The sequence below is a fragment of the Hibiscus syriacus genome, unplaced genomic scaffold, assembly GCF_006381635.1.
Source record: "Hibiscus syriacus cultivar Baekdansim isolate YM2019G1 unplaced genomic scaffold, ASM638163v2 tig00110156_pilon, whole genome shotgun sequence".
Classification (NCBI taxonomy): domain Eukaryota; kingdom Viridiplantae; phylum Streptophyta; class Magnoliopsida; order Malvales; family Malvaceae; genus Hibiscus; species Hibiscus syriacus.
In genome coordinates, this window is record NW_024062606.1 from 2948517 (window position 1) to 2960542 (window position 12026).

Sequence of the window (12026 nt, forward strand, 5' to 3'; positions counted from 1 at the left end):
ATACAAAAAAAACACAAGTTTTCCTTGACAAGATTAGGGAGCAATTGTAATATTAATACAGGTATAGCAAGTCGTGAGAAAAAGAGGGCACTTAACCATCAAACAGCCATGAGATCAAATATTACTAGAAAATAAATGGAGGGAGAACATTTAATCTAATAGGTAAACTATGAGATGAGTTCTAGGTTACAGGTAGGTATGAAATCTTGCAACAGCTTTAACAACGAAAATCCAGTAAGATTAACGGACAGGACCTAGGCAACAAAACAAATGCAAAGAAATGAATTAATTCCATAATCTTTGATTTAAAATAAACACATACAGATACTACAAGGCAACCTGAAAATGAAGTTGGATAAAGCACCAAAGAAAGATAAATTTTGTTAGATGAGACAGCACATCACTGAACTTTCAGAACTTACAAAGCAACAAATAACAATGATGAAAATTCCACCCAACATGACTTTTACATAATAGTTATATCTATATCGTATTCCAGTAAATTATATCCCGAAGGCCAGGAATCCAACATTCCAATCATCAGAAGGAACACGGTTTCACTATCAGCAATAAATAAACAGGTAGAAACAGCAAGTTCATATAAATACAAAGGTCTACTCTTCAGAAGCAAACAGTTCCATCTTCCATCGATTTATTATTTTTTAACAGTATCACCTCTAAACTTCGAACAGAACTTTTTTACCAAAATATCGAACACGATTAATGAAGAAGAAAAAAAGAAACAATGTAATTCAACTGAGGTAAGACATAAATCACAAAAAAATTAGCAATTTACAGAACTTTTCAAAATAAATTACTACTTTAACAACCAGTATTGCTAGTGTATTCACCATCAGTTAAAATTAATTTCTTACAGAATTAAAACATAATCTTTCAAAATAAAATAACAGTTTTAATCAACCTCTTCAACAGCCTTTTCTCTTTGCCTTTCAGACATCCTCAATGCCTTAATTTCTGCTGTGCTTCTCCCAGTTCTCTATCTTTATCTGTAACCAATCCAAAAAAATGCAATGGAAAAATAAAATACAGTTAACTGTAAAGTATATAGCAGCTAAATTGGACCAAACCAATGGGGGTAGGCAACTAAATCGAGACACATTTCTGACCTCTTACTTCGTTCTCCAATCGATTAAGCTCAACTTTCACCGGATCCGACCCGTGAAGCAACGTAATGAGCTCATTATCCGCATCGAAGCTAGGTCTAACAGCTCTCCTCGACGAACCTTTCCCAACACTCTCCTTGAACGAAGCCGGCACCGTCAGCGGCGGAGCTACTCCCACCGTGGTCGACGTCGTCCTCACCGAAAAACTCACTCCTCCCATTACTGCCTATCTCCTCCATATCCGATCCAAAACCTCCTCTCACCACTTCTTCAAGCACAAAATGCAAACAAACCGAAAGGGGGGGGAATCCAAACAGAAGGTGATTCGTTTCACATCCAAAATTTTAATTAGATCCAAATGCTAAGGTTTCAGAATCAGCCCAAATACATCAGTTTTAAAAGATTTCCAGATACAGGTAACAATTAAGCGAGAGTGAAGAGTAAAGATAGAAACCATGCTGCCATTTTAGAGTGACGGAGTGAAAAGAGTGATTAGGCAATGTGTTTTTAGTTACTTTAATTAATCATTGATAATTAGTTGACGTTGGAGAAATTACATCTTTTAAATGGGGTAAAAGGGAGGCCTTGGTTTACTGGTTTAGGATATGAGATAATTTTGACTAAGAGTCAAAAAAACAGAGAGGTAATTTGATATGAGATAGGAATGGCAGACGACCGAATCTAACGGAGAAATCTGAAATCCGGCTAAGTTCGGGTCGGATTTGAATAATATTAGGTCGGGTATCAGGGTAAATTTAGGGATTTGTTTGGGTTCGGGGCAAGGTATCCTCGCCCCGCCCCCTATTATTTATATATATATATATTAATATATTATTATTTTTTTTATATTAATATATAATATATTTTTATATTAATTATATATAAATCCTAAACCCTAACTTTTATAATAATTAAAGTGAAATTTTGTTAATTTTTTTATATTTCTCAATGTAGGGAGCTACCAAAATGACAAAAGTGGCACGACGATTTAGATGATTTTATTTGACTTAATATTATGTATGCATCTTCGTTGTATGATTTGAATATCGGAACAAATTTGTATTTAATTATGTATGTGTTTTATTTTGGAGTTTAGACTATTATTTAGAATTGAGTTTGAATTTGTTATTGTAGTTTGAATTGAAAATATGTAGACTAATTTTCTAATTTTTTTGTGATCGTTTTTTTCTTTTTTATGAAAACTACGGTTGTTCGGTTTTTTCTCGAGATCAGGTCGGGGGTCGGGGATGGGGCAAAAAAATTCTCCGACGGGGCGTCCCGATAAAAAAATCAACGGGGAACGGGGATTCATTTCGGGGACGGGGGAGCAAAACCGCCCCGTTGCCATTCCTATGAGATATCTATCCTCGTAAGTTATTCGAATTTAACTCGGAATAAACTCGAATTTGGTTCTATTGTTGCCCAATTGAGTTTAACACAATTTAATGTAATTCTATGCATCTTAGTAAATTATTAAGAGGTTCATATTTGACACTTCATCAATGCTACCGTATCTCCTAGTTTTATTTTTTCAAGAATGAGAACTCTATTTGGATTAATTTTAATATGGATAAAGTACATAAATGGTCCTCCATTTACATGGGTTGTTTTGTTGAGTCTCTTACTACTAAAAATTATAAAATGATTTTCTAATTGTAAGTTGCTTTGTTGAGTCTATTGACTATTAAAGTTAAAAAATGGTCGTCAAACTATTCATATGTTCCAAAATTATATTTTTTCCGTTAAAAAATTGATGACAGTCTGAGTTGGATGTAAATTTGTTGACTAGATATGGTAGTCGTTTGAAATTTTGAGATTATATTTTATATATCTCAGTTAACAATTTAACATTCATCTCCGACTATTGTCAATTTTTTAACGAAAATAACAGTTTGTAACATACAAATGTCAGGTGGTCATTTGTAACTTTTAATAGCCGAGAGACCCAACAAAACATTATCCTATAGTTAAAAGATTATTTCATAACTTTAATAATTGACAGAATCAACAAATAAATCACCGTCTTATAATTAAAATTAGATTATTTGTGTACTCTACATTTTAATATTTAGCGAGCATTTAAAAATGAAGTCAATGGAAACAAGATGTTCATAATTACACTTAAATTAGCAATTATTAGTTAGGTCTTTATTAATTAAACCAATTTGACATTTATCATTTACTTATTTACATGAAAATATTATTTATACATTGAACCGTTATTAATTTAATATTTTACGTGTGGTTGTAGAATTATGACAATTTTATGATATATTTAAGAATTACAAAAATAAATAAATAGAACATTTATTATTTTAATTTTACATTTCGTCAAAATAAATAAATAAATAAATCATGTTAGGTATCAAAATGACTGACTTATTAATATAAGAGGAATTAAAAATTTTAAAATGTAGCAATTATAAGACTATAAATTATTCAAAATATAGAGGAAATGTTCCACCACTTCATGAATGTAAATAACTTTATGATGTGTGATGTTCTGTGACCCACATCGACTGTTTTAGTGGTGGGTAAAATTCTCAAATTTTGAGTTGTTCCAATTAACTTAAATATTTAATTTGACCTTTTAGGTTTGAATTGAATTAAAAATTCTCAATATCATTTCATGTGCTACCTTCATTAATAAAATTACATATTTTTTATTTTGTTTGATAGAGGATAATATCAGCGTTGGTGTTGACCATCGATCGCTTGTACTTTTTGTTTCTCATTTTTCTTATATCATATGTTTATTGTTATTGTTGATCTTCTTACTTTGGATCCTCATATTAGACTTGAGTATGCATTTACGTTCGTATATAGTTTCTCGCCACACCAATTGTGATATCTGTTGTAGTTCGGTTACCTTGAGTTAGATTTGTTCGTATTCGTCTTCGATTCGAATTTTTTGGATGAGTTTTAATCTTGTGATCCCGTATGATCTCGGAGACTAGCTTATCGTGTCAATGATTACAGAAAAAACGTTATGAATACATGATTAGTTTACGAATAATGCCAATATATATTTTATTATGTCTAAAAATATATTAGTCAACTGTTTTTTTAAAATCTCCAACTCCCAACGGTATTAACTGTTTGATCGCTATTTGTTTAATTTAAATTAAGGTTGTGTCGGGGTCACATGGAATACTAACTGCTACATTATTAAATAGATAAATAATTTGGACATTCCTCAAGTCTTTCTGAATTTCCATATGTTTTTTTTTAGTAAAAGGGAAAGTTCTACCGTACGGTAATTAATATACGATAAATGAAAGATATTTTTTAACAAAATCATAAAAAATTACATAACATTAATTTATTAACATTTATGGTAAATATCCAATAATAACAAAACTACTAGAAAAAAATAGTATTTTAGGTAGAGCTTTACAAGATGTTAATAAAATTGGTAAAAATAATATTTTCGGTAAATTTTTACCGATTTTATTAAAAAATTAATAACAAAACTAATAACATCTTTCTTTAAACTATATTATGGCCCGCACATAAAAATTTTCCGAAAAAAGTGTTTAATAAATAATAATATATCGATGTGGGATTGTGCGAGCTCCACAATTTCAAATCACCAAGTCTTTGTTTATTTATTGCCCATCAATGAAATATAATTGAATTTTATGTGTAATCGTTATATTTTATTTTAGTTCGAAATCAATAATTCAGCCATTTATATGTTCCGAGTTAATAAAATTCAGATAAAGTACATAAATGACCACCCGATTATAAATATTATTTTATTGGGTCTCATGACTATTAAAAGTTATAAAATGATCCCTACACTATAAGATGTTATCTGTTGAATTCCTCGACTATGACATTTACAAAATGGTCATCGGACTATGCATTATGTTTCAAACTTGTCATTTCCCGTTAAAATATTGATGGTTGTCTATGTTGGACGTTAACATATTGACTGAGATATGATAGTTGTTTGAGATTCTGATATCGGATTTTATCATATATCAATTAGCGTGTTAACATCTAGCTTAGATTGCCGTAAACTTTTTAACGAAAAAAGGGCGAGTTTGGGACATAATGATTAGTCGGGTGACCATCTTGTAACTTTAATAGTCGAATGACTCAACAAAGCAACATTCCTATAGTTGAGTGACTATTTTATAACTTTTAATAGTCGGATGACTCAACAAAACAGTGTTTTATATTCATGGGACCATTTGTATACTTTACCCTAAAATTTAGTAGTTTAATACGCTATGTAATAATAAATTAGCAAAAAAACCGTGGGAATTGTTTATAATAAACAAATTTAATGTGTCGTCTTTTTCTATTAATTTAAAATTTTTAAATAACATATTGATCATGTAAAACGACACCTTGTAGTTACTTGTTTTGACGGAATTGCTGAATAAAAGATGCTTTTAAGAAAAAGTAATGGGGTTTTATGTACTAAAGTGATTAAATATAACGTTTTGATGATACAACATCACAATACTAAAAAGTTAATGTTAAATTAATTGACCTAAACGAATAAAATTAAAAATTTTAGTGATTAAATGTAAAAAAATCCTCTTACTATTCAAAAAAATTAAAAGAAATTCAAGGGGACTAAGGAAGTAATTTAACCTTTTAAAAAAAAAAAAACTAGTCTCTATTAAATTTTCAAAATAATTAATATTAAGCATAAGCCCTTCTATGTGAATGATAAAATTTCACTGAAAGGCAGCCCAGAGGAATATAGGGTAGAATCCGAGGGAAACCCTACGGAAGGGCGTTGGTCTCTATAAAATAAATGTGTACCTAAAAATGTCAAGGTTCAATGTTCTTTGAACTTTGCATGAAATTTCTTCAAAATTTTATGACTTTAATAAACATTATATTTTGCGGACTCCTTTGACATTATTATTTTAGGAAACGTTTACTTTTGTGAAAAATGTGTTCATAAATTAAAATAAACAATTTTTTAAAATTGTTTACTCTTAATATTTTGAGTAAAGTATACAACGGTCATCGATTATAGTATAATGCTCTATTGAGTCAATTGACTATTAAATGTTATAACATGGTCCTTTGACTATAAAAATTGCTTTGTTGAGTTATTGGACTATTGAAAGTTACAAATGGTCACTTGACTATTCATAATGTTCCAAACTTATCATTTTTGTTAAAAATTTGACAACATTATGTTGATGTAAACCTACTAACTCAGATATGATAAAATATAATCTTGTACTCTCAAATGATTATTGTATCATAGTCAACATATTAACATCTAGCTCAGACGACCGATAATTTTTTAAGGAAAAAGGACGAGTTTGGAGCATAATAAACAGTTGAGTGATCATTTTATAACTTTTAATAGTCAGGAGACTAAACAAAGCAACTCTTATAATCGGGACAATTTGTGTACCTTACCCTAATATTTTATTATTAACATTTTATATGTAAACTTAAATAAAAAGTTTCATAACATGTCATACTCTTTTTGGAGTATTTGTTTCACAAAGTGTATAGGGCCAATTGCCGAGATATTGTTGTGGGGGGAAATTCCCAATTTAAGCCACATCTGGAATTATTTCTCTATTTTCGGTGAAATCTACAGTAACAAATAAAGACTCCATGATTGCATGGTGTCTTCAGGCCAAACATAAAGACTCCATAAGTGCATGCCGTCTTCAGGTCAATGAATAAGACTCCAGGAGTGCACGACGTCTTCAGGCCAATGGATAAGACTCTAGGAGATGACGTCTTTAGGCCATGCAGAAACATATTGCATCTGACTAAGAAACAGGTAAGTAATAATGGCACCATTAATTGTCCATTAATAACCCAAGTAGGTTGATGGTTAAACGGGAAACACGTGGGCCCATTAACATCTCGGGATAATATGTGGTGTTTTGGTTGAGAATTAGAGATCATAGCAGATGTGAGGAGAGGGGAAACAAGCAAAATTTCGAGAACAATTGAAAGAGTGAGCATTCGGGAAGAATTAGAGAAAATTTTGAACAAAATTTTCTTTTAATATTTAATTTGTAAGTATTATTCGAATAAGACTTTATTTAAGTATTATTGGAATAAAATTTATCTATTTCATCTCGTATTATTTAATATTAAAATATTAATTTTAATATGTTGTTGTACGTAAAAAAATCAGTAAGAAATTCGAATTTTTTATACCATCAACTTGTCGGAAGAAACATTCAAGTAAGTGTCAAATTTTTTATTTAAAGTATTTAACGATTTATTGTTAGTTCATATTGACTTAGTAAATATCAGTTTACAATTTATTGTTATGTAAATATAATTATTATAATTTTAACATTATTGATTTAGTATTTGTAGTAGAAATGTTAAGATAATTAGATCAACATATTGATTTAGTATTTGTAGTATATATGTTAAAAAATATAATTATAGTTGTCGAAACGATTTTTCTTAAAGGTGAAAAAGTGAGATTTTGAAATAACCACATTAATTCTTAATTATCTCTTTTTAATTTAAAAATAAATGTGATTTAAAAGACCTCTCGTTTCAAAAAATTTTTGGATTTCCTTTACGATCGAAAAATACGGTTTGAAGAGTCGCCACCAATCTTTGATTAGGGTGTGATTGGGCACCCAAAAATGTTTGTTATTTTAAATAAAAATTAATTTTAATTAAAAAAACAAATTAAGGTATGCATTACCAAAATCCGAGTTCGGGAGTCGGTTACGTGCATGGAAGGATTAGCACCCCAAAACGCCCTAAAACGGTACCTAGTCGATTAATTAATGTATTGCAATGACTTTACAATTCGAATTTAATTTGATTTTTGATCCCATAAAACAAAGATGTAAATTTAAAAACATTCAAAAGCACTCAAATAAATTAAATTTAAATTACCAAGTCGTTTTAGAAGATAAAGAATGTTCGATTATTTACAAATATCGAGACCATATCTTAAAAGCTATAACAACCTTTTCTCGATAAATTTAATAAACGAACATTTCCTTTTCTTTCGTTCCCAATTTTAGATGATGAATCGATTTTTTTAGTTTCACTTTTGGGATACACTTTTAATTTAAAATAGTCAAAACGACTCTCTAATCAGTTAAGACAAGCCACTTAAGACAATTTAATTAAAAGGGTATTACCCTTATCCGATTATGTATTTATAAGTCGAGTTATGCAATGAGGTTACCATGCGAATCGTGTAAAAAAATGTCATGCCAAATTAATTAAACAAAATCAAAAATGACATACAAAAAAAATTATACACTATATTTCTAAATTTAAAATTATAAACCATGCATACTAACCTATAAAGTACAAATATGATTTAAATATAAAACAAAAACAACATGCTAAACTAAAAATTTTAAAAATATATACATGTTAAAATAATGACTAAATTTAAATACACATAAAATTAAACATGCAAATCGAAAATTAACCAAGGACTTAAATTAACAACACACATAAATATGGGATCTACACCTAAATAACCCAAATTAAGTGGTATCTATGTAATTTTCCTAAAATACTAATCCTAAATGTTTAAGGACTAAAAAGTAACATAAAACATAAAAAATTTGAGTTCAAATGTCTAAACATAAAAGTTAGATACAACAATACTACTTGGGACCGAATTAAATGCAGGTAAAATAAAGGGACAAAATTAAATACATGAAAATATTCGATTAGGGACTAAAATAAATTTAGAAGAAAACTCAATGAAGCTCAAATAATCCAAAAATTTGAACAACCTAAATCTGTAAAATAACAAAATCAGGACAAACTTAAAATGTCAAATTTCCAAAAACAGACTTTAAAAGTGACGGAAATGCAAAGAAAACTAAACTTAGGAGGACTAAAACCTAATTTACCCAAAAATTATATGTATCCTAACTAAAAAAACCTAATTACTTACTAACCTAAACACCCATTAGCCGTCTCCCACTTCACTCTTCATTCTCCCCTCTCTTCCACTCACGAATGCATTACCAGCGGCGCCCCTTACCAAAAAAATCGACCACCAATTGGCCACCCAAGCATGGTCTGTAACATCCTCCATGTCGGGTGAGTGATTGATTTGCAAAGTTTCAACATTTGGGGATTAAAGTAGAATGATTATATAGTTTAAAAATAAAGGTTAGTAATATGAAATGAAGGTAGGGACCAAATGGTCATTGGTAAGGAAAATTTAATTAAAATAAATGTTATGGGGTATATGAGAACCACGTGGAGTATTGGTTCCAGAATACTCTCATTCCTTCTTTCTTATTTCTTCTCTTCCTTCTCCAAACGTGGCTTGCAATTAAAGTAAGAATCTGAACCTTGGTAGTTTCTTTGATTTTTAAGATTGGAAATGAAAGTTTGTATGTTATAGCTAAAGGAAAGCTTATATGACATTAAACAACAATTAGTGTTTTAGAGATAGATTTGGAAAATGAGTTTTTAGATGAAATTTTGATATGGATGATTTTGATGTTTGAATCAGATTTTGACTTGTCAATAAGCTAATTAAGAAGTATGAGGGGTTAGAATTCAATTAGAACATATTGGAATTTGGGTTGGATTCTTAAATGCTATATGGAGAATTAATTTCTAAGTTTTAGAGGTATTTAATGGATATAATTAGTTTTAAGTAAGTGTATGAGAGATAAGAGTAGTAAAGGATTGAACTGACCCTCCACGTAAAAAAACTGCTCATTTCAGTTTTTATCACCCCGAAGAAAAAATAAAAAATGGCCTCCACGTTTTTTCTGGTTTTTTAACCCCCAAAACTCTTTTCATTTGCAAGTGATATATGAGCCCCGAACAAATCAAGCATCTACAGCTGCCACTCTTTGCTTATTGTCGTGTAACGAGAATAGAGCAAAGATTAAAAGATGGTCAAATTTGTCCGGCCATGAGAACTTCAAAAGATTAAAGCACCACTATTACTTCGGAAATGAAACTTGAAAAATCTTCAAATGACAGGTCTGCTCCCTATCCCTTCAGGGAGTATAAGACTCGACCAATCTTCAGTAAACGTGTCTGCTCCCTGTTCATTCAGGGAGTATAAGACTCGAACAATCTTCAACAAACGGGTCCGTTCTCTATTCCTTCAGAGAGTATAGAACTCGAACAATCCTCAACAAACGGGCTTGCTCCCTCTTGCTTCAGGGAGTAGAACTCGAACAATCTTTAACAAACGAGTCCGCTCTCTATTCTTTCAGAGAGTATAGAACTCGAACAATCTTCATAAAACGGGTCCTCTCTCTATTCCTTCAGAGAGTATAGAACTCGAACAATCTTCAATAAACGGGTCCGCTCTCTAGTCCTTCAGAGAGTATAGAACTCGAACAGTCTTCATAAAATGGGTCCGCTCTCTAGTCCTTCAGAGAGTATAAAACTCGAACAATCTTCATAAAACGGGTCCGCTCTCTATTCCTTCAGAGAGTATAGAACTCGAACAATCTTCATAAAACGGGTCCGCTCTCTATTCCTTCAGAGAGTATAGAACTCGAACAATCTTCATAAAACGGGTCCGCTCTCTATTCCTTCAGAGAGTATAGAACTTGAACAATCTTCATAAAATGAGTTTGTTTCACTATTCTTCTATGAAGGCTTATAGATGATTTACTTCACTACTCTTCCGTGAAGGCTTAAGATTGACTTGTTTTGAAGGTCAAACCTGAAAATCAAACATTATCCATCATGAATGTATGTTTAAAAAATATTATACTAAAAAATTTAGAAATTGAGAAAATTTCTGAAAATCCATCTCCTCGTGAAAACTTGTCTGAAAGCCATTGGATATGTGAATCTACTTTGGCTCAATTGTCGTTTAAACATCATTCTTTTCAAGATTTCAAAACTAGTTATCCTCATTTTGATGCTTTCATATCTTCAATCTTCAACTACCTGGGAAACCTGTAGATATTTAAGCATCATGCGATTATGAATGCCATGATCCTACTCATGCCTAAAATGTATGCAATATGCATTCAATGCGTTTTCTTCTTTGAAGGAACTCTATCTCCTTTTGATCTCGATGGAACTCGGTTTCATCTTGGGTATAGAACATTTGACCAGTTCACCCTAGTTAACAATCTCAATTCCATATCTCTCGGCTTAACAGGACCTTGACTCTTTCTTTTCTGGAAACCCACTGGTACCCATAACCAACTTCTTGATTAATGACAATCTCCTTGGGTTTTCTTATCATGGCTGAGATTTCTTATGAATTCCAAGATTTTAGTTTCCCGTAACCACACAAGCTTACATGTTTAAACCATTGTCAGTTTTAGAATACCTGCATTTTCCAAAACCTTTGCACAATAATACAAAATGATCTCATGTACTTCAAGTTAAGCTATATGTTTTAACTTTTCAAAATAAGATGTTTGCAAAGGGAAATAATAAGAAAATACATCTCTTTATTTATAAAATGCAGAGAATTTTTAGGTAACTACATGGCAAACTTTTAACTGAAAAAAAGCAAAAGAACAAAAGAGTATGCATCTTCAAATATCAATAATGCAAATGCTTTTGAACTGGCACACCGTTAGAATGACTCTAGTGTAGCTTCTGTCGAAAGGATCTCCAAAATTGTGATGATGCTTAAGAGTGTGAAGCTACTTCTAAACTCCCAAATCTCCATCATTGGATACCCTAAACCAATATTGAATCTCATGTGCATTCAATTTCTCTCCTGGTTATTTTCATCGAGACTTATTAATCTTTGGTCTCAACCCTGATCGCCAAACGTCATTGTTACTATTCATATCAGGAGCTCTTTCCACTTCCAAAATCAATTCAGAACCTCCACCATGCACGAATTCTGAATTTAAACAAAACTCAAGTCGCCTTTTGCGGGTTTTCAACTTGAGACCTCCTTTGGTTTCAAGACACCCTTTTTTGGGTTTTCATCTTGAACCCCCTTTAATTTTCTCT

General features: G+C 31.0%; 1 pseudogene; it reads right to left on the reverse strand.

Moving 5' to 3' along the window:
• Nucleotides 1-729: 729 nt before the first annotated feature.
• LOC120216073 lies at nucleotides 730-1588 on the reverse strand (annotated as a pseudogene).
• Between the last annotated feature and the right edge of the window lie 10438 nt (nucleotides 1589-12026).